At 42.2% G+C, this 24,898-nt stretch overlaps 1 protein-coding gene across 6 annotated transcripts in view; it reads right to left on the bottom strand.

The window, feature by feature from the left end:
• Positions 1–24,898, bottom strand: part of LOC124184601 — a 118,774-nt gene that overhangs the window by 76,220 nt on the left and 17,656 nt on the right. For 2 of the 6 annotated variants that reach the window (XM_046574492.1, XM_046574541.1), the window contains exon 1: positions 18,919–19,444. The exons of 1 other annotated variant lie outside the window; for it this stretch is intronic. The gene's annotated coding sequence lies outside the window, so the exon portion shown is untranslated. Of the gene's footprint in view, positions 1–4,537; positions 4,605–18,918; positions 19,447–24,898 lie in introns of those variants that run through there. 3 more of the 6 variants (XM_046574521.1, XM_046574501.1, XM_046574531.1) reach the window with 3 other exon arrangements.

Raw genomic sequence — 24,898 nt, 5'->3', positions numbered from 1 at the left:
GACGAAAGCGATCGCTTCGGCACAGTAAATCTTAATTACCGTTTGACATTGCAGGTAGGGTAGACAATTAGCGAGAAAGAACCTGGTCGAAATAAATTAATTCGACAATTAAGTGTCGGCCGAATAAGGAGGGGATAAAGAAAGAAAGATGTAAGTAAAAACCGGTCGACGAAAAATTGGCTGCACATTGAAACGACGCGATGCTGCACGGCGAGGCAATGCGAAGAGTCATTCGAAGACCGGTCAAGCCGAGGCCTCAAAACGCGATGTAGGCTTCGCGGCCAAGTTCAGCGCGCACTGACATTTTCGATTTCTCCCTAACCGGTGCTTGGCCGAGGAATACAAATTAGGTTTGAGGTTAGTAGCGGTGGCTTCAGCGACTCGAGGGGACCGTTAAAATCCAGTTTTATTCATCCGGGCGGCACAGGTTTGGTCGCCTGTCCACGTCTATGCGCGAACATCGACTAGATCTCGTATTTTTATTTTTATTTTATTTATTCATTTATTTGTTTATTTGTTTGTTATTTTTTCTCTCTGACCTGGCAGCTCCAGCAAGGCGACACGTCATATAATAAGAGCCATAATATAAAAAAGAAAACGGTAGAGGATATATCAGATAGCGCCTATTTATCGTTCGATCTTGAGCTTGTTAAAACAAATTGAAAACCTAAAATTTGATTCACGAATAAACACAGTTTTGACCGACTCGAGTGCCTGGGGGATGAAAAAAAAAAAAAGTAAAAAAATCTGGCAAAATCGATGCCATTATATGCGAAAAAAAAAAAGAGCCAGATAAGAAAACCTTCCCATCGTATATATTTTGAAAGTTTTATTATGTACGTATACATTATGCATTTCCGCAATCTTGTTAGAAAGCCAAGCCAGTTTCACGAGAAAGACAACTTGTTCAAAAACAACCTCATAATCGGAATGAAATCGGCGAAACGGTTCCCGATAGGTCAATATATGGCAAAAATTAAAAATGAATAAACAAATAAACTAACGAAACAGGAAAAAATATACACGCACATCAAACGGATCCGAGAAAAGAAAGCGATCTGATATTTCGATGTTTTCGAAAGATTTTTATAGGTATTCGTAAACATAGGATGCTGGTCGCGACGACTGATCAATGTAAATTAGAAACTTAAGAAATTCGAATAAATTGACAAAGCGTAAGCTCGCCCCCATCTCGGGGGAAAAACACAAAAAGTAACAAAAGCAAGGCAAAACCAAGATAAGTGTACCAGTTATTCACCCTGTCCCAATTAATGATTCGTTTGATCCTTAGTTCTAAAATGACCAAAAAATTAATTTGTAGTGTCCAATCATCTAGCGATTGGTTGTAGCCATCGAGAAATTCACCATTTGTGCCGTGAATTTGTAATTTTCTAAAATAAAAGGATCAATAATTGGGTCTAAACGTGCAAATAACTGATACACTTACCTTAGGTGTCCGTGCAGCGTTGGACTCCGCACTGTTCCAAATAGGTAAATGAGTTTACGAGACTGTGCGGATATCTATTTAAAGCCATTACGCTGATACCAAGGGGAATAGTAGGTACCACTTACTCAACTGACATAACCTTTGTGTCAATCCCGAACGAAACGTGCCGGGTGTGAGTTGCCTTATTCGTTTACCGGAACCGATTAGCATACATACGTATAAGCGATGTATTTTTACCTCGGTAACCTTACCTGCACATTCTCCTCTAAAACCTTTTCTTTGTTTACAAAACGGACAAGGCGACAATCAGAATCCGGAAGGATTATCGCTAGTGATACCTCTCTGGTAACTCTGGTATTATAGGTACCCGCGCACGATGGTCAAGTTGAGTGCATGGCCGTCGATACGAGAATGCCTCCGTGTAAATTCGAGATACAGTTGGAACTGCGAGAGCGATTCAACGCGTTTCGTATTTCTCGAAATTTTTTCTTATTTTTACGGTTTTTTACAAAAAAAAAAAACCCATCATCGTCTACAAGGCCTCGCATTATTTCAAGCCGTCGGTCTGTAGCGATCAGATCGTCTGAGGCAAAAAGCTTAAATACCCTCAAAATAATCTTGCTTTGCAATTTTTGCTCATGCATACACACACACACACACACATACATATATGTATATATAGCGTCGCGGGAAGTGATTTAAAATAATTAACTCGCTCTGCACTCGGAGCACTTAAGTTTAACTTATTGATTGATTTTTTGTCCGCGATATCTCCCTCATTCTTGAATTCACAATGCTTGTTTCGCCTTAATTAACCACACGTAATATTGAGCGGGTGATCCGATGTTTGACCAAAACTGTATAGGGTACGAACAATAGTTTTTGCTTAGTTATAACGATGACATCACAATACAAGTATGTATGTGTGAATGTATGTACGCATGTATGTATGTATGATTTCTATAATTGATCGCATCGATAACGCGGTCCTAAAAAAAAATCAGTTGGTGAAGGTGGACGGAAAGCAAAAAGAAATAGAAAATGGACGAAAGAAATACGACGGAAAGAGCAACGAAGATGATCTCATTGAGCAAAAACGAAGGCGGACCTCAGCCGCAATTATACCAATGTTACACGCTTCAAACGTTTTATGCTGGAAATAAAATATACCCATATATATGTATATGTGTGTATATACTCTATTTTCCGTATACAAAAATGAATGAAGAGAAGAAAAATACGGATGAAAATAAATAGCAAATATAACAGAAACGGTAAAAAGTTGACGACGTTGGATTGTAATTATCAATGTTCGAGCTACGGCCAGAGTAGTTCGGTTACCAGCCTCTACATCCAGTGTGCCTTTAAATCAAATATTTCAGCGCAAGATTCTCACCAAACATCTCAACGTTTTAACTGTGCCGTAAATATTCTGTGAATCCAGATTTCTCTCGTATAACCCGCCGGATCCTTCAACAGATAGTCTAAAAAACTACGTCCACAAGCAAGTGTGTGTACAATCTTGTTTTAACGAGCACACGCATGCAAGTTTAAAATAAACAACGCTCTTAAGCTCTCATATAATTATATATATATATATATATATATATATATATATATATATATATATATATATATATATATATGTATGTATGTATGTATAACGAATCGCGAGTAATCAGGTCAGATTTCTCAAAACAAGCCAAGTTGCAATTATTGCCATGACATACCGAAGAGTCGCAATGAGGATCTGTGCACCGTCAGCGTACTTCATTGAGCAATTAAAACTCGGTTTTGTCGTATTGCTGAGCAAAGCTGTAAGCGTCGCGTCGGGCTAATCTTGCAAAATAATTATTTCGCGGAATACATGTATAAATTATGCCTGAATGATCATCATTGCGGATTTTGGAAGGTCAAGGGGTACATTCAAATCGTGGCTTGTACATGTACGAGGCCGCTGACGCATTAATACGGGTGAAAAATCGCTCATTATTGATTTTGCACCGAGTCGTGCGACGACGTCACGACGAGTCCTTTCATTTCCGGGTGAATTGGAATACGTACGCGGGCAGAGGGTTGACTGCAGTCTGCAATGCGAGCCGACAATACAGCACCGCAAATAATTCACTCCGCTATTGAACTCGGTCGCATCCTTGTCGGTCCTGTCGCCGTGACGTCACTGCCGAGGATGCTTGGGTGTATACGCATAGAACAAGGATGACGATTATATTTACGCGAGATAGTGAAGCAAACACGTTTCGTCCAATGCCACGTGGACCATCTCTTTCGCCAGAGTAACTAGCGCCGAAGATGACGCGATCTCGCTCGTCCTTCGAGACTCCGACTCCTCGATCAGGTGAAGAAGCATCGGAAAAAACGCCGAGAGGCTGACCGATGGATTTTACTTGTCGCAGGATCCAAGGTTTCAAAGTTTTCTGAACCGCAGGCGCGTTGGCAACCCTTACTGACGACTGGTTCAAGTTTCGTTACACTTACATATACCTACGTGGAATGATTTTCATCATTTACTCTATGATGGGTTGTTAAGAATTATTTTAATTGCAAGTGTGATTATTTATTGCATAACCCGGAGCAAGATGTAAGTAAAAGAGGGAGAGAGAGAGAGAGAGAGAGAGAGAACAAGACACGATGAAAAACCTTGGCTCGATTAATAATCACCGCGGAGCCTATTTGCCGCTTCACCTTGAACGGTTCACCCTCTTCCTCCGTTTGGTTCTACGCGTATTGCGATACGTAACCGCGGCTAGATTCGCAGTACATTCTGCACTGATCGAACCCGCGGGTGTACGGTAGCCGGGAATAATGATTTATTTGTTGAGTTAACGAGGAATATCTACACGAGAGATCTATAGCTCATCCCGTAGCTGCTGAAGTTGGACGGGTATATATCCTATACACGAAGAGTTGCGGAATGAGAAGCACCAAATTCCGATCGCATCGTTTCGATAGTCCGGGAATAGAATATGAACAAAATCGTTCGGCGGTCTTAAGTCACGCTGTATAAATTCGTTACGCTTTAAAGGAATGACGTGAAACATTCGACGGAGTGTTTATTCGATTTCTACTCACGCATAGCCCTCGCCTCACCTTCGATATTGTATAGGTGGACCCAAAAAGTTCGAGCAGTTCTGCTTACCTGCAAAAAGAGAAACACACGTTATATGTAGCCAGGGACACGTAATATTACATGTATCGCAAATCGTTATTACCGGGTTATCATCATTAACTAACAATAAGCCTGTAAAGAGACTTTGAAATATTTTTTGTACCACGGAGTCGAATGCCTTGATCAATTAAGGCCAACGCGATGCGTCACGTACTGTGCGCTGTAACAAACCGAGTTATTTTATGCTTGTGTAATACGAATATCTCGACTATTGGAATGATTATTTGAATGATAATGGAATAACCGATGAAAGTTAATCGCGCGTCGTGTAGCAGTAATAATGATCGATCTCTGAAACTCTTGTCACTGTACTTATTTTCACCTTCACCTTCGTCGAGTGTAGGAAAGATACGGACTGACAGAACGTATTAAAGGTTGAATCGGTTCACTGTCAGCCGCGTATTCCACACGTAGGTTTTCTTGGCAGGGTGTTTCATCTGTCCCGTATAACAATTACGGTATCAGGTATGCGGCTTACGCGCCAAAGAGTGACAAACTAAGGACATAACGAGTATGAAAAAAACCGAACGACGGCCGGGAGCAGCCTGATATGGCCAGTAAGGTCAGGGTGCGGACCTGGACCGCGTAGAGGAATGCCATTACTGGCAAATCCAGGCATGCCAAAGTAGAAGCCCCTGCGTCGAGGCAGAGAATGAGAGAGAAATCGTCGAAAGGACTTTCAAAGGTGTGTAAGAAGAGAGTATCTCGCCTCTGATTGAGTTTCAGTCATAAACCTAGCGGTACGCAACTAACAAGGAAACCCAGCTAGACAGAAGCTGCAAGTTCCAACAGTCATACCAACTGGCACATCCTAATTATAATGGTATAAAGCCGTGGCTGTCAGCTGTCGAGCTTGCATACCGAATGGTTTATGGTAGTGATATAAACGTCAACGGCGCTATGCGAGGGAGAGAGAGAGAGTGCTACTGCCGGTGATGCTGCGAAGAGGCTAGAGTTTTTAAATTTACGAGAGAGAACGAGCAGTCATGATTGCTTACGTGGAAAGTAATGCATTTTTGTGGACGCGGAGGAGACTGGAAACGCGCCAAGCCCACAAGGACAAAGTAACGCAGTCCGTCTGGAATTTTCTACTTTCAAACTGACCAGCTCGGCAACGTGATTTGAACAAGGCTGAGCGACTGCATGCGGTACAGACTACCGAGAAGGAACAAAATGCAGTTTGCTCCTCCTGGCGCCTGCAGCATAGACGAAAGGATGCCGCGTATTTTCGTCTCAACGCGCCGAGGAGCGCAACGAGAGTAAGAAGAACCCCCCGTGACGTATCGTGCGATGACTCGCCAAGGAGCATTGTATGCACGGACATACGTACGAAACCCGGATAGGGACACGTCGTTCTGACATGGAAAATTATTAGAACCGACGAAGCTTTGAGATATCGAAACGAGCCTCTGGATCGCGTGTTTGGTACCAAGTGCAGTCGACTGGCTGCGAACTGGCCCCTGCTTCAGCGTGCATCGAGATGCAACGCCAACCGTATAAAACAAGCTGCCATACATGGGGCGACCGTCAGGCTACTCAGCCTCATAGCTGGACCAGTGTTACGGGTCCGGGACTCCGGGTCTCTCTTGGGCCTGGTTGGTCCCCGCTGAGAGCCACGTCGACTCGGACGATGATCAGCCTTCGTAAGTTATGAACGAACCTTAAGGCTGGCTGGGCTGGCTTGCCTGGCTGGCTGGATGGCTGGCTACCGACCAACTCATCTCTCCTCCCTGCTAAGAGAGAAGTATTTACGTTTGTCACTTGTTCTTTTCAATCGCGTTCCACGGCGAGCCTCTTCAGTTATAAGATCAAGTTTGCGAAAATTTTTTGCTACCGGACTCGTCCCGACTCGACGCTCGTTGAGTGCGTATTCACCTGCCCTTCGTATCTCAGGATCATGCTGGTGATACAATTACCATCCTTCATATCCTCAAAACTCGGCTAACCTTTAAGCGTATAATATGAGAAACGTCTAGTTTCACATTACGCAACGATGCGTAGGTAGAGAAAGAAATTCTTCAAACTGTACTAATGTCAAGGCTGAGCGGATGCACCTTGAAGTTCTCAATGTATCATCGCATCAACACCGCCCAAGTCACTAGGTAGCAATTCAATTTGGTAGATCAAACAAGCACACTGATACAACGTGAAATGTTACTTCATTGTTCGGACAACGCCGGACCAAACTTGGCTACTATATTTGATTTCCTCGAGGAAAACAACTTTCGATTGTTATCGGTTATTCCTATCTTAAACGTAATGTGTTTGAGGTCAGAACTTGACTGGTCCGGATCGAGTCGCAGCCATGGCGCGGCTGAGAGCCGGCCTGCAGCCTTTGTTGTTTGTATGGTTGGTGACTTTTTGCCGTACGGTGATGTAGGTATTAAGTAAGCGCTGCTTTCACTGTCGCCTACACGGCCGTTAAATTCCGATCGGCATAACCCGAACCCGATTACAACGACTCTTTCTGCTCCCATATACGATACATTTGAGTGGTTCGCCCAACGGGAGGTCCTCAGTCTCCGACCCTGACGTCGCGTCGGAGCGCAGACTTTGTAACATGCATGAGGTTTTTTATCGATCGGAACGTCGATCCAATCATGAATCGACCGATAAATCGATCAGAGTGAAAAGAAATCCGAGCAAGCCAACGTGAATGACAACGCCCATTATTCCAACCCTTCCTTTCCGGTTCGCGTTGCCTCTCATGTACACCATGGAGCACGCATGAGCGTGCCTTCTGACTTCGCAATTCGACTCCATCTTTCCGATACCGTATTTGACCGATTACTTTTCCTGAAACACAAGTTCCGCACAACTAGACCGGATAACTGAACCCCATTACCCGGCGACCCGAAACGCGCAAAGACGTCGCCGAGACGGTTCACTCACTTTCCTGTAAATCAAGTACCCAATAACCTAAAACCTTATGAAGCTGTATTACAAAATTTTTTCAACGGATGCAGTTTTTGTCCCAGTATTCAAGGGCACGATGTTTCTTCTAAGTCAGGGTCGGTAAAGCTTCGCATTTTATGGTCTAATAATTTTAAAATATGAGGTTTAAACCGTACAAATCAACAGGCTTAAAAATCTGCAGGGTTACAATTATTTATAAATAGGAAAATATCATATTTTGGTAGCTTAGGGAAGAATAACTTGAGCGCATCTTTTTTCATTATCGGAACAAAGCAGACAATATAGGCTGACCATAAAGATACCGTATGACGTCACCCATGATAATAACTAATAATATAAGATAAATAAAGATAATAACTAACTACACTGCATGGAATGAAAACCGCAAAATTCGATTATATACGTATCGATCCTGAGATTAAGAATAACCGGGAAGTTGAAAAAAGTTGACACTTGAATGAAAGTAGAGTTTGATTAATAGAATACCCGTTCGATGTCTATTGTTTATTTCAAACTTGGTGACGACGTGATGAGTAGAGAGGAGCGTCAGTGCAGACTGTGGAGTGGAGGATCAGCGTTCTGGGAATAAAATAAGATAGTAATGTGTTCACAGGATGTGCGAAAAATTCTTAAGTGTAACGAAATGAAGAGTCTCTTAGGTTGGAGGGGTAAAAGTCAAAGTACGAATATGGGGAGTGTGAAGTGAGACTAAGCACGTAACACGTATCACTTTTGCAATTAACATTATTAGCGGTTATGAAAAAATGTTACCAAATTCTTCTTAAATACTCTACTAATTCACGCACACGTGAAGAATTGCAGAAATTTTTCCCATTCGGATTTTCTATGATAAGTTCTTTTCGAAAAATTTCATAATCGAGTGTAAGAGAGTGAAAGTACTTCCCGATGATTCGTTAACTGCAATTAACCGTTCAGAAATTCCTCTCCCAATGATTCGGCCTGCCATTCTCCTACATTTGATGAAAATGAGTTTGAATCTTTTCCCAGGCAATTTTCCATTCACCGTCTAATATAGCGGTTCAAAACGCCTATGTGGGTCGAGCTAAAAGCGTGATGCTTTCAGATGAAAACGGCATGGTCGAACAAAAGTAAACTCCATAAATAATAGCGTGTACAGAGCTTCAAGCTCACGTGTTTGCTTGTCCGAATTACCACGAGGGTAATAAAAATTCTCTACCGTGACGGTTGCATGGAAGCGCAACCTTGAATTTCACGTAGCGGAAGTATCGCCATGTTGCCAATTACTTTCTCCCTGTACTCGCTCTATCAGATCCGTGCGAAAAGTGAACCACGTTCTAGCGTCTACCACTCAACGTGACCCACTTCCGTCGACGCAGACCAACTCCACACGATCGTTACACGCTCGTACAATACTTCCCTATTTTTTTACTATGACAATGAAATTGGATGGGTGAAGGGCTCTTCTTCCGTGCCGGTGGAAGTTGACATTCTTTCATCCTCGATGACACTGCAAATTCGGCCCCACGTATTACATCCAGGGATAACTGCGTGACAAGCGTGCAAAAGGTCTGTTTCCCAATAGATTACCTTTGACATTTCAGTGAGCAAGATGACAAGGTACGTCAGGAATTCAAAGGTATGAGTTGTAAAAAATCATCGTATCCCTAGACATTGTTCAGGGATTAAATGTTTTTTAAATTAAAAAACAATTTGACCTCGAGACGTCGTACGATGATATCAGATAAGGTATCGAGCGAATTCAAATTATCAACACCACTCTTCATGCCCAAGTTTAAATCTGACTTTAATTAACACACGTATGGCTGCAATTCCTCGCACATGCTGAAATGTGGTCATAAAATCGACGGTCCCGACAGTCCAGAGGATAAGTGTGTTACACCGAGAGGAGGCAGTAGTGGAGGGACCTAGATATGTGTGGTCTAGACACGCTGTACCGTAGGTACTAGAAATGGATGAGAAGAAGTGTGGAGAGAGTAAAATTGGTCACGAGTTCGTTCTCCTGGCCGATGCCGGTGGTGGTGGTGGTGGTTGCTGGCTGCTGGGTCTGAGACCTGTTAAGTAACAACGATCATTACCGCGAGCTCGCGTAGCGATAGAGGCTGCTGGTGCTGCTGGAGCGCACGGAAACACACTCCAAGGCAAATACCGATGTAGTTTGTACGTGGATTCACGCGTTTAGGTAGGATATAATATAAAGGGGCTCGCGTCCCGATTATTCGCGGTCGTTTCGCCCGAGAAACGATCGGTAACCGTATTCTTCGATAAATTACGGATTACACGCATCCCGAACGATCTCAACAGCCTGGCGCCAGTGTCGCGCACTTATCGATACCCTCGAGGCTCTCCGCGTTCAATCGAATCAATTCTCGAAACAATTTTCGTGTTTGATACACGAGCATGCCCGTTTACAACTAAAACCACTTTTCTGATCGAGCGACGAATAAACAACGTTTATTATTCACGCTCTCAGAATCTGATCCCGCGCAGATAATTGTAATACGTGATCCAGTACTATACGTAGTAATTTCAAGAATCCGCGTATGAACAACGATCGGGATCTCGGGATCTCTCGGGGCCTCTCGTGTGGATTGTGCATGCTAGTAAATTATTGTTATATATTCATGAATTAGTTCGAGTTCTCGAGATATTTTTCTCTTTACACACATGTAACAGCGCAGGATGTAATTCTGACCGATCGTTCTCGTAATTTGAATTGACGGTGTATACTTTCCAAGGTATTATTACACTTCCAGCCGGATATTTATCGGCTATATACTTATATACCCTTACATTGAATCGAATCGTGATTAAATTTTCACGCCACGCGGCGATCATTTTTAAAGTAAATCAAGACCCGCGGAGGAATCGTTACGGGCTATAATACGAACGTTTATTTGAACATGTTCATCGCCTAGAACCTGCCTTATATCGCGTAATACCGTCGCATCGGTAAACCGAAAGGACGAGTACAAATGGAGACTAGCGAAGAATTTTTCTCGTACATCGGTTGCATATAATATCAAGTGAAAACGTAACCTGTACGTCTTCCCGGCACGCAATACACACGCCTGTCGTTATAAATTCCAAGATATGTTACATGAATTATTAATTTTCCCTTGCGACGATCCGTTACAATATCTCCACGTAGTTATATCAACGATACTCCGCATATAAAGCCTCGTCAAATTGTCACGTGAGAATAATCCAAGGGAACACCGGACAGCGATAATTCCACCGCACAGTTGACTATATTAATCGCTATTCATACGCGCGCCCTTGGCTGTAGTAAAGTCCATGCGTCCCGAGAGATTCATAAGTTAAAATACAGAACCCGGGTAATAATTCTCGGCTCGTTCGCATTGACATCAACTATACGGTTGATGCAGTACGCTGCGGGACGATAATTATTACATACACTCAAGATAATTAATTAATTTCATCCGGGCGATAGGGTAATGAAGCAGGATAAATCGAGATATCTGCACGGCTAGAAAAAAGATAATAAAAATTCACTGACAAATCGCAATAATGATAGCGCAGCAGAGACTGGATCGTGTATGGCGGACACGCCCCACCAGTTCCCGGTTATTATAATATTTAATACCGTCTTACCTAGGTATGCGTTGTGCCCTCTTGTCAGATTTACGCGGAGAATGCGGTTGACATTTCTCGGCAACTGGAGCGTTAATCTATCTGGCGTTGGATAACCGATACAATTGAATACACGTCTGGTATACGTACGATGGAATATTGTTATTGGCACGTGCTATTGCCGATCAGAGGGTTACGCGCCGGATACCGCATGTATATACCACACATGTGTAGCCTCGACAGTGAACGCAATATTCTTGCTGCTGTTACTGCAGTCGGTAGAAAACGCGGACGCACGGTGTGACATTAGCCATTATCGGTCGCGTACGTAACCGTGGCTAATGACTATCGAGATACACGAGCGTTAGATGCAGCAGATTTGTGTCGTGGCCGTGATCGTTATTTTCTCGTCATTCTTTGGAGCGCGTTTTCCGTCATCGATTTATACGCGGCATCGAACGACGCGCTACTGTGTGTAAGTATAACATTAGAAACTTATAGCTGCCGGGTTATCCGAAGCCACAACACGGAGGCTTTTCATCGTGTTCGTTCTTCCATTCTTACCCCTTCGATGATTCAGCCAATGTTCAACGTGCGAGGCCGGTATTTCGGAGATTCCCGTTCGTTTGACCGCTCGTAATTCGCTTCCCTGGCCGACGACGCGACGCAAGGCTTTGTGATACGTGGACGGAGGAACGGTTCGGCTGGTTGATCTTGAGTGTCTCTCTGCGCGCACCGCGTTACACTGATTTATCATTATTATTACTTTAGATATGTGAAAGTGTGTCATATTGACCTGCGAACGGGACCCTAGCCGATTACGTAACGCCTTTGAAACCTCAAACGACAAAGGTGACGGGGCGGTGCTGCCGGTTATGTTATAAGTGTCTCGTGCGATGCAGGTTCAACATTCAAATTTACTTCTGATGCGTTTTACACCCCGAGATTTAGTGCCGAATCATCGAACCCGACCCATTCGCCTGTATGACACGATATGATTATGGATTCAACAAAGCCGTTCAACCGCGCTTACAATGTGTGTAATAATATGCATAACAATTTGCAATGGTAATTCGTTATCGACGAAGAAGAGACTCTTCCTTTCGCAATCTACATTAGGTATGTCGCTACACGAATTCCCGAATCAAACATCACCGCGCATTTGCATCGCAACGTTGCGAAAACGGCGGTGCAATTTTATATACCCGACGTGAAAGAACCCATCGATCCGGCTCGTATTACAGCTACAATGTCCACAATCAATTGCAACACGTGATTCAAAATAATGATCGGTGAAAAAATTTAAGACAATCATGCATTTGTCATGATTACAGAAAATTCGTCGGTTGCGTCACGCGGCAAAGGACTGCGAATACGATCCTCGCTGCTTTAGGAGCTATAATAATCACCTGTATCACTCACGTCAACGAGTCATGTCAAATTTCGTTGCAACTGTCAATCTATGTAAGAGATTGCAGGCTCCTAAATACCACAGGCATGGATGTTGTATATTTCGCAAGTATAAGCAACACCACGCATACATACATTATGTGTGTAAACACGGTTTGAAACTGCAGAGCTTTGGATAATTTATAAAACGAAGCCATGTGCCGGGAAATTCGTTCCAAAGAGTAAAACAAAAGACACCAAGTGGTTCCAAGTGCCAGTTTATGTACATTCGATGAATAAGACGGTTCAGCCTCTTACGGGGAAATTTGTATAAGTGGGTCCAGCTTGTACTCATGATCACGAACAACAGTTTAAAATACTCGTGGATATTAATTAATTCAGCGCCACTACGTTGTTTTGTGTCATTGATAAGGAAAAATATGTCACCGGGGAAACGAATTTTGAAATAAATATCTTCATTCTTCATAGAGAATATGTGAAATTTTTCATACTGGGCTCGACGCGAGGTACAACGTTTTTGATTTATGCAGTTCTGGGTAGAAACGCACAATAGGAACCGCTTCACGTCCGCTTCAGCGACAAGCCCTCGATTTCTCCTATGACAACGTGTCATTACGGTCGCTAAACAATTCGACAGATGATGATCGAGCCTTAGGAGTAGGTACAGTGTTGAGGACACCGATGCGTTCCACACTTTCTTATACAAATATGTACCCAGATCTTTCAACCTAATGGCCCACTTGCTGTCGAACCTTCGTATACAAACTCTCGCGGTATAACTTAGACAGAATATGAAATACCAAATCTCGTCTCATTTTTCCAATCAAGTGATGTGCCGAAAGTCTCGATGTTTCGTACGTTTCTAGTAACCCCTGAAACCTCAAATATTTCCAGTCGAAGATAAACCTTCAGATAAACGCCAACCGTTCCACGCTTTTAATATTAATCCCAGGTAAACACTTGTAACGCACATTCTGCGAACGCAAGGGAAGTTATCGGTATATATGTTCGGCGACGCGTAGCAAACAGACACGTCTAATTTTCACAATTGTTCTCACCTAGAAATGGCGAGTGCTTACTTGTTTCAACTGAAACGACTGCATAATCGATGGAAAAATTTTGAAAATTAAATTACCACCCCGAGATTCCACAACTCCTATAACTATCGTGCTGTAATAATTGGAACGGACTTCTTCCAGGTAGAGAGTTACACGGACGTGCATAGACGTCAGATTCACGTAAGAATACGATAAAAGCGAGCTGCAATCCGGTTTGAAAAAAGGGCGTCGGAGGGAATGAGGTATAATTAATTACACACATCAATCACCGTGATTTCGTTTAGAATACGCGGTATTTCTTCGTTTTTTTTTTTTTTTTCAACCACGCAACGAACACTCGCTGTATATTATTCTTACTGTAGGGATCGTGCAGCAGCTCGTAGTGGGCGAGTTGAGTACTCAAGACTCTCCCGCAGGAGCTAGGCTGTAGCTGTTATAGGTAGGTACCTACACTGAGATTCTAACGCACTCGTTAAATTAATGGGCTTCGAGTTTTCTTTTCGTCGTCATGTTTGTTTTTGCCCCCCACTTTTTCTCTCTCTCTCTCTCTTTCTCTCCTTACTCAATGGGAATAATTAATGCAGTAATTAATAGGCAATTTGCGGCTTGTTAGGTGGCAGCAAGCTGCATCACCGTATAAAACTGGCCATACATGCGTGTATGTTTGCATGTATTTATGTATATTATACATACCTGTACGTAGACGGCGCTTTGGATATTAATACAAAAGCTACGATGTATAATTATCATACGATTATCATAATCACCGTGTCGATAATTAAACGGTTAAATATGCCTTACGCTTAAATCGCTACCGAAATTGCTGCAGCACTTTGGCCAAAATTTTTACACTGTTACGCATGATTTACCTTCGCGATTTTTCAAGGGACTTCACGATTTAATAACGATCGCACCTGTCCATCCGATTTCGTTTTATTTACTTACTTTTTTCATTCTCTCTTCGTTCCTCTTTTTTTTTTCAACGAATCAGGTTTTTCCGCATCATTATCGTCGTCGAATCGTGCACGCCGCAATTTTTTAACCCCGAAATTTAAACAAGCTAAAAATCTTCCGCACAGACAATTACATAAACACAACGATCAAATTCCTGCGATAACCGTATATTGTACATTATACGAACCATTTCACACGGTATGTACGTGAACGAGTATATACGTAAGCTCTCGTTGCGATGATGATCATATCAAAGTCCTTATGCAACTAGGATTTGGCGCCAAGCATCATATCGCAAATAAACCATCTGGTAGAATCAGGGCAATAAAAATTGGCCAGAGTGTAATAAAAATCTAGGAATAAGCTAGAAACAAAAATTAACCACCAAAAGAATATCGGTAATTTTGGTTACGGAAATAATGCACCTGACCTATTATACGCGTTATAAGTAAGTTTATAAATATAATGAACCGGTAAAACTGGACTTGAGGCGTCAATTAATCATACTTAATATGCAGATTCGTTAATCCGCGAATCGAAGAAGAGAATAATTAACGACGCGAACGCGAAGAAAATGAATCGGCATCCCCGAGCTTTCGTACAAGCTTTTATTTATAGATCGGCAGGTACTTGAAAGTATTTTCAAAGTTTCCGCAGTCGTTGTTACTCGTATATCTACGATACGCTAAGAAATGGAAAAATTCCACGGGGTGAAAGGGCAATACGAAATGACGAAAAGACGAGGTCTACAGAATCGCAAGGATTTTTCTATCCAACAGACGAGATTAGCCTAGCGTGGAACACTGATGAAGTGTCAGGACGTGGACGAGTCACAGTTGGCTGCTTCGCAAACTTTTCAGACTCGCGGGGACCGCCTCCAACGATCATCTCCTTCACGAACCGGCATTATTGTACATTATACACCACTGTGCAGTTTATGCGACGAGAACACAGCTTCGCAGCAGTTATTCCCGGCTCGTTTAAAACGTTCTTCAATTCGGACACCCGTCTGACCGTGAGTAGGGAAAAATCCTTTCGATGGAGGAAAAGAAGATCCGGTGCGATGAGTTTTAAACGCCGAGAGAGACTTGTGCAGGGATATATTTCCATGCCGGGTAAAAGCTCGGCTTACGGATTGGGTAAACTGGCAAACGAGAAAGTCCGCGAGTAAGATTATTTTCAGTTTAAATAAACCACGTCTTGACGGTTAATTGCAGAGATTACACGCGGACGTTAGTCTCAGGTACATAAGGTTATGAAATGATTCGAGTATAAAACGAGTATAATGGAACTGTTCTGGTCGCTTGGCAGTCTCTAACTCACAGTGAGAAAGTTGACACTTTTTCCCCCAACAAAGTACACCGTGCGGAATGGCACAGTCATGCAGTTTCCACTATTGACCCCTTAACGATGAATTTAAACATAAAACGAGTACGGAATCGAAGCTTATGGTTCGCGTCGATGGGACCGAGAAAGTTGACATTTATTCGGTAATTAAATATGTCAAGTTTAACCTGCATTATAATCGACCGTATTTTTTTTTTTTTTTTCAAGCTTAACGCTTACAGCTTCTCTTCGAAGGTATTACGTACAGACACACGCGCGCGTGTGTTAGTTGTAAAGCGTGAATGCCCGAGAGGAGAAATGACGAAAGAATGACTTGGCGAGGAGGATGGAAATCCATTTGATTGCATACCAATTTATCGGAGTCTCAAGACCGCGGAGTTATAATACACGAAACGGAGCATCGACCACTTTACCGGAGGGATTTCTTGGCACGTGAATAGATTCCATCCAATACGATTCGATCACATCACGCACGCATACCTACCACTTCCAATAATGATTGATTGCTCAACCGATAACGATCAAATAATCACTTCCATCCTTCGCGTGGGTATAGAGAACTCCTGTATGGATTTAAAATACCGGAAATGCGCGAAGGGGGGAGAGGAAGAAAGAGAACTGTCTATCTAGACGTTAAAAAACGAATCGAGCTAGGCCGAGCTGAAGCCAAAACGGACCATCATGGAGAAATTTTTTGTTCTCGTTTCCACTCCTTCACTTCTCAACTTCTACTCGGATAAACGTCCGTGCAATGCGCGGTTAATTTATTGATCAATCGAGGCTGATGAAAAGCAATTTTTAAATTGATAAAAGTAAATGACAATTGATCTAAGGTATGCTCGAAATTGAGTAACGGATTTTTGTACGGTTACAGGCTTTTTTCCCCTTATGCAGTCATCGTCGAGCGTAGGTATTACACATTTACAGTAATAATCATCAACACTGTATACCGAATCGACTTGTTGTCAAAAATAAGTCGCACAAACTACGTTTGCAAAAGTGGGATATACACCGAGGCTCAATCTGATCCGTCTAACGAGCAGTCAAGCGATAAATCGAAGAATTATCATTTTCATCATTGTCCGTTTGTGCAAACTGTGGAAGAGAAATTCCAGCTCGTTTATATCGAACAGACGCGTTGCAAAGCATGGCCTTACTTGCTCACGAGAATTATACGAGCTTTGTCCAACAGAGTGCTTCCAATTTATTTCATGCTCAATGTGAGTATGATTTGCATTTTATCATTCATTGCAGGTACGACAACGATCTCACTCAACGCGATTAGATTCGGAAGCGATAAAAGAAAACGTGTGACGCATGATTTTATGGTTTGTTGTATCTATCATGACTCACCAGAGATTTTTCAACAGATTTTATTTCTGATTCAGAATCACAAGCTTCAACGGCGTCACCGAGTTTTTCCCAGCCGTCTTAATCTCGCGTCGTATAAATTCATCGACACTCGGTTAGACTGATGAGGTTGAATTTAACGAAGTTAATGTAATTTTTGGCGGTGCACGTTTAGGAAATATTGTAATATTCCGCGACGTTCGAATCGCCGGAAATTCAACATATTTTTAATATACACGTACTCATTAGGGATGTCCTTCTAAAACTGCAGGGTAATGAGATTTTCCCCAATGTTTCGATACGTTGATTTTACCAGCTTCAACATCGTCTGACAATGAATATTTTCAATCCATTTCAAAGTGTCAATATTCTCGTCCTAAGATATTGTTTCGGATTAATTACACTCTGCAACCCAAAGAGCATTGACTCGGGCAGGTTTTAAGAATGGACCGAAAGAGTATGGAATCTAGCCGCAAACAACATCGCGTCGGTTTTGCAAACGCCGACACAACTTGTTGGGAAAATAGTCGAATTAAGAAAACAGAGGATGCTGATACTCCGGCGATGAAATATCTCGAGTGCGTGTATAAAATCGTCAAGTCGTCCAAATAGAAGATAAGGATTTCATCCAAATCCTCTCATCCCGAATTCAATTAATTCGATAGCAAAGTATGGCAAAAAATTTGAATAAAAAAAACTACAGTTCTTCGTTTAACGACGTGTATCTTTCCGTCAGTATTTGAAAAACATTCGATCCGGTATTTTTGGGTAAGCGGTCAGCATTCGAGAGTTTCGTTATAACAGGCTCGAAAAACTCAGTAATCTTCGGATAATCTGAGTAGCCTGAACTGTGATACCTATAAATAATTTCAAAATCACTTGATGATTGCGTGCGTCTGAAAGATCCCGGGATTTCACTATGCACGAATATCACATTATAGTATACCTGTACTGTGTCACGAACGTGGAACGCTTCTAAGGGAATTTCATCCAAAACTGTTGAAGAATTTGATTTTTTTTTTTATCCCCGTGGGATGAAAGAAATAACTAAAATGTGGAATCCGACATTCAGCAGCCTAGATTCAATGGAATATTCAAAACACGCTCTGAGTGAAATAACCGAAAATCAACGTTGGAATTGCTTTTGTCCGAGTAACCGAGTAAAACACCTGACAAAAAGCACAAAACATATTTCAGAGCAACGATGATAATTGTCAGAATAACGGTGGAATTTTTTCAAGTCGAACGAAATTGCCAAAAAGCCCCATGAATATTTACGCAAGCACTTATTCACCGTTGATCATCGGGTTACGAAGAGGACTTCGGCTACATATCGATCATCTACGAGGTAACATTATACACATCCACCGATCGCCGCGTGAATCCTTATAGCTGAAATAATCGCCTCCCGAGACGAGAGGTGAAACAAGCGGGACTTTCAAATTCTTCGTTGCCGGCCGCGACGAAACTGGCTGGCTGCCCAAGTTCAACCTGATTCCGAACGGTAGGACCAAAGTGCACGAAGCATCTTTAAAGGTTTTCCAACGGAAAAGTAAAATTAATTCTAAAACGCATCTCAGGTTGCCGATGTCTTTAAACCAATTAATAAAAGGTCTCCGAATTGCTCGAAAAAAGTCTTATAAATCAAAACTCACCTGTTTACAACGCGGTATTATCCAAATGAAGTGTCGAAACGATGACGCCTCTTTTCAACGAACGAATATATACTGCAAAAATCACTGTTTAACTCACTCGTATCGCATACGTTTTTCGTTGTTCGTTTTGCCGTGTACGCGCGCGCGTGTGTTTTTTGTTTCTTCTATGTTTATTTTATTTTTATTTTTTCCGCCCTCCCTTTTTCCCCTCTACGTACTATCGTCGCCACTGGTTTTCACCAATTCGTTTTTCAAAACGTCGCCAATAACCGGGATGGTATCTACGCGCGCCTACCGTGTACGTGTATCCGTTGTCTGGCCCTGCTCTGACTTAGATCACTGACCAACTCCACCGACGACTGGCGCGACACTGACTGAAACCACCGGCAACAAAACCAGCCAGCGTCTCCCGAGGGCCGCGACAACCGGCTGCATCGCCCGCAGAACCATCCGGAGTCGGCTATCTCCGACTATTCTCGGCTGGCAGCCTCGAGCGGAGCGGAACCAACCGAGTCTTACTCCGGACGGTGTCGAGGTGTTCGACTGTACATCTCGACGCACACCAACCGGCGACCCAACCCGCGAGGGCATTGTAACACGCCTACGCAATTTCCCTCCCCCGCAAACGTTACTCGATACCGCTCAGCTTTATCGATTAGTGATTGCAAACAACAGGTAGCCAATCGGTATAACTGTTTTTCCCAAATCAAATTACGCTATCGATCATTCGTGATAACCGTACCTAACAACGGATCGGCGAGACCTGCGTGGTAACATTTTTCTTTCCTCAACCAATTACTTCGGAGAAAGAATTTTAATCGCTGTTACGAAAACATGTGTCATTTTCTGTTTTTTTTTTTTTTTCTTTTGCTCTAGGAATTTCTCAGGAATTCCTTGTATATTTTTCTCTTTATATATATGCATTGCTGCATTCCTCTGAAATTCCTTTTGTCCCCATACCAATTTTATCGTGAATTTCTGCATATAATATTCCGATGGATTATCGGATATCGAAATGTTCGATTTAGAATTTCCCCTGTATCTTGACTACATATTTGTCACCACAATTTTGGTTTTTCATCAATGCGAATCGTTTGCCTTACGCACTGCAAAAAATGTCCACTTGTTCAATTCGATTGTATATTTGTTGCGAATAAGACTTTAACCAACCTAGTCCATTGTTCAGTAGCCAAAGAATACCCAGCAGAATATTTTGAATACCTGCTTCGGCCAGAAAAATAACGAATCACATGTTAACGAAAAAATTAATAAGAACAAAACTTTTCAAATAATACTAAAGAGTACAGAGAAATACCGATATAAAATGAGAAAATATCGCAAAACAAAATGCCTACAGCAAAATTTTAAGAAAAAAATAAACTTCGCTCGGGTGGCTGTCGCTCTTTGCGTACAAGAAACGTCCGCCCTCTGGCTCTATAGTCTATAAACAGCTTTTGAAATCGAAATCGGTCAGGTATAATTAACGAGGATGTAATGAGGACTATAATTGACAGTGGATTTATGTCGGCCGATATCTGAACGCACGGATCACCCATAGGGGAAACGACGATAATGTCAATTCGGACAAAAGTCGTCTGAATTTACGACCGCATGGGTTCGAAAAATCGTGACCGCGACTGAACCAGATACAAAATCATAGAATAAAGAAACAGCTACGACAATCCAATGCGCGCTGAAGAAACGAGTGATGAGGAAGACTGGAACCCGGATCCAACTTTTTTGTCGAATAATTTCTACCAATCTATTATGGTATTATTACCACGAAGCCTAAGAGAATTTCGCACAAAATACCGAAGAATTGTACTTTGCGACCGGTTATTTTAAGTGAAAAAAATTCTATTAGAACAGAGAAAAATAAACCTGCACATCCTTATCGGCTGCAAGAAACATGTGACGGGTATACATAACGTCTATCTATCGCGACTCGCGTGCAAACGAAGAATGTATTTGATCCCGACATGATACCCGAACGAGGCGTGCGATTTACCATAGCAACGATCAACGGTATATAAGTGTAGTAGTAAGCATGTAATACTTAAAGGTACATCACGCCGGACGGCGTAATTTAACAAATATCACGCGTAACGTCTCATCATTCGAAGCAGAGAAGAAACTCTACGGTGTGTGATCGCTTCCTTGTCTTCTCCGATCGTGGGATAATTATGGAAATGATTTTGACCCTGCACATACGGAGGCGTGCTGATCAGGAAACTTCCTCCCCGTCTGCACGACTTGCCCTCGACTGCATAGCCGCCATTTTTCTGCCGCATTTATTGGACCCGCTTCGCTCGCGCCAAGCGACACGGTTTGACGGTACATCAAATTTGGACAATAGTATCGTTCGAGTGTCGAAATATCAGCGCAAAACGCAATAGATGAGCCGAGAAATAATTACAGCTATGAGTTAAAACGGATGGCTGGCCAAAAATCGATCATTTTAAAAAAAATTTAACAGTAACCGACAGCAGTACATTGAGTTTTTAACAAATTATTTTATTCGTAAGCTACGAGGATCTTTTGAAAATTACATATATAGAAAATACTGTGTATTTATAAATGAAAGCTTATCGTTAGATTTTATTCAAGAGACTAGTTTCTACAAAGATGCTGTGGGGGGTATTCTTTTTCACCGTGATAATTATGGGCGTATCGTTGTAAGATCAAATATTCAACGATGCTTGCAAAATATGATTAAAAAAAAATCTGTTACCATGAAATTGCATAAAATATAGTCTTCCAAACAAAATGAGCTGTCGTACAGTACAATCAAAGGAATCGACTAGATTTTAAACAATTTCGAAACGTGCGTTTAGCAACGAAGCATCTGCATTCGAGCATTTGTTCATAATTCCAGTATATCGTATTTATGTATTTTTTTACGTTCCTAAGAATCTGATGAAAATCTGAACCTACGATAATCTCGTAATAAAATAAGTAAAAAAGTATACTATATTTTTGCCGAATTAAGGTTGCGCACCTTCTCAACAGTCGCAATATCGACGTTACTGACAATGAGTTGGAACGATTACGGATTTAGGTAACACCGCGGCGGTATTAGCCAATGGAACAAAGTCCGATTGGGTAATAGTAAAAATTTAATAGGTAAATAGAATCACATTTTAACGACGATTGTCCAGTAATTATTCCCGCTCCGACGTCTAATATCGCGGCGTATCTCCGTAGATACGCACGGCGTCTATAGGTGTATAATAGGCGGGTTAACATTAATATAGGCAAACTTGCCCAACTCTAATAGCAAAGCCATTCTCGGATAAAGCAAGGTGTACATTCCGTTATAGGCGATAAGCACGCGGCGTCGTCGGCGTCGGCTTCGGCGATCAGCATCAACCTCTGACAAATGTGACAATATCCGAGAGAATAACTCGGCGGGTCGTAATCGAAGAGGAGGCTCATAGCTTATAGGTTGGTCTACGCGGCTAGAAGGCATAGCCGAGCCGAGACGACGCCGGCTCACCGGCTCACGGATTGCATTTAACTACGATATGGCCACAATTCATGCATAATTTATCTGAAACCGTTGTGAAAAATCACGCTGACCCCAGGGGCCAGCCCGCAGCAAAGGTGTTTGTCCGACGCATGGCTGCTGTCCGCATAGAAAGCGGATGCCATCACGTTACTTACGAGGGTGCTGTGCGGCACCGCCACGCGCATACACGCACGCGTCACGCGTACATGCATGTGTATGCACCGCTGTTACACCTCAACCTCTAAACGCCTTCCGTGATACACGGACATACCTGTAACTTGCCTAGGTATGCACGAGACACGTTAATCGTCCGCCGTTTCTTTTTTTAAAGCTCAAAGAGGTATTGAGCTCCGCGGCGAGTTTCCGGAATTTTATACATATACATGGATATACCTAAGCCTCGATATACTTGGTGATCTTCGATCCAAGGAGGCGCTGAGCGGCTGGATTGTACGATTTTTTATACATTTTGTACGAATTAGTCGATCGTAATTGTTAGAATGGTTGGGAAAAAACGAGACTCCAATAATTCTATTGGTATATTTGTTATATAGAAATACGTTAAGTTAATATTCGAATATTCGGCACAACACCTGACATTCGTGGCGCTTTGTCTGCGATCTTGTTTTCGACTCTCTTCGACTCTGTGTACAGAAAAACAACACTCTTGCTTCTCGCACACTCACTCGGTATTAGAATACATACGTGTAGGTCAGATTCGGTTTCCTCAATGTCAGTATACATGACAGTGTAGATATATGTGTGTACAATATCAATGTATAGTACATACATCAACAGTAATTTTCGATACTGGGTCAAGTCGGGCTCCGTTGAACGAAGAGGATTACTGTCGGGAAGTATCGTTTCTATCCGAGTTTTCGGCGGATTTCAAATTTTTTCAAGAAAACAAATCCATTCGATCGTGTTGATGTAACTGACAATTGTTCACGGACAGGGTGGAGGTCGAAACATCGGAGGGTCAATATTTCGAATGGTCGATACATCCAAATTTCAAACATGTAAAAATAAAATAACAAAAAATGAATTGTTGAAATTATTGATTTTCAACAGTGTTACCGATTAGTAGTCATTCTAATGAGTGATACTTTCGAAAATCAAGATGTCGAACAATTCATCTTTCTTTATTTTATTTTCCTATGTTTGAAATTTCGATGTATCTACAATTCAAAATATTGACCCTTCCAAGTTTTGACCGCCATCTCACGGAAATGACGTATAGGTATGAGAGTTGAGATGTTAGGGGAGGGCTTCGTCTTTTCGCTGCTGTTATATCCAACCGTCGAATTATTATAGCTGGTGACGAACGACTCGCCAGCGTCTAAAACATACAGTCGAAAAAAATAGTCGAATTGAAGATATAAGAAGCGATGTATCTTATCGTCAAGCTCGTACAATGATTGTAATGTACACACCTTGGCAATCGTGGATCAAGTTTTCAACGTTCAATTTCGATTGTGTGTCGGCAGGGCAGCGATCAGTGAGGTAACCGGTACGAAAATATCCATGATCTACAGTAAACGCAATCGAACGAAATCGAAATGATCCACGCTTTCTTTGGCATACATATTATATATTTATACCTACGTAGAAACGTATATAATACATATATTCAGCTCAAGGATCTCCGGTAATCAATTGGTATACAATACGCGTATATCATTATGCTCGATGATTCGGCGTCACCCGAATAACTACACGCTTCAACACGCATAAGCGCGAGGGATTCTACGCTGTAATTATAATCCGATAGTTACAGGTAAAATGAATGCGTACAATATAAGATAACGAAGAAACACGTGAATATAGACGTTTGATAAATCATTTATCCGCTTCGGATTGCTTAATATTCGGAACGTCGCCGCGACGTGGCGACGGTTGGGATTAACATTCGCCAAATTCTTTCGCATCCCAATGTCCATACTGTAATGATTATTTATATATTCCGACCAGCACACCCGACACAACGAATTCTCTAATGAGAATATCGATAGTGTATCGAAGATCGCGACTTCTTCGCGGTACAATTTATCGAACGATCAAGCTTGAAAGAATCCGTAAAAATAGATCCCATTCGCCTCGTGTATGGATCAGGAAACGATCGGTGTAAAGTTTGGAAATGAAAAGACACACTAGCCTGATACAGCCTGATACATTACGGGCGAAAAAATAAAGGAAATGAATGTAAAAATGTTGAGCACGGGTCACAGAAGGAGGCGGCGGCAATCCCGATTGACCGAGCTACGGTGGGAAAAAGGCACGAAGAACGGCAGTGGAAGAAGAAGGCGATGCCGTCATCTCGAAGCACGGACAGATCTTCCTTACATCCGCGTTGAGGACGGAGCAGAATTGCCGAGGAGATCAGTAATTAGTAATTACAGACCTAGGCAGCAAAAGTCACGGCTCCGGAAGTGGGCAGCGCGTCCGTCGTTAGATAATGATTGATATAAAATA

This window comes from Neodiprion fabricii, chromosome 1 (assembly GCF_021155785.1).
Source record: "Neodiprion fabricii isolate iyNeoFabr1 chromosome 1, iyNeoFabr1.1, whole genome shotgun sequence".
Classification (NCBI taxonomy): Eukaryota; Metazoa; Arthropoda; class Insecta; order Hymenoptera; family Diprionidae; genus Neodiprion; species Neodiprion fabricii.
The sequence above is the reverse complement of the archived record's forward strand: the minus strand, read 5'-3'. Positions and strand labels throughout refer to the sequence as shown.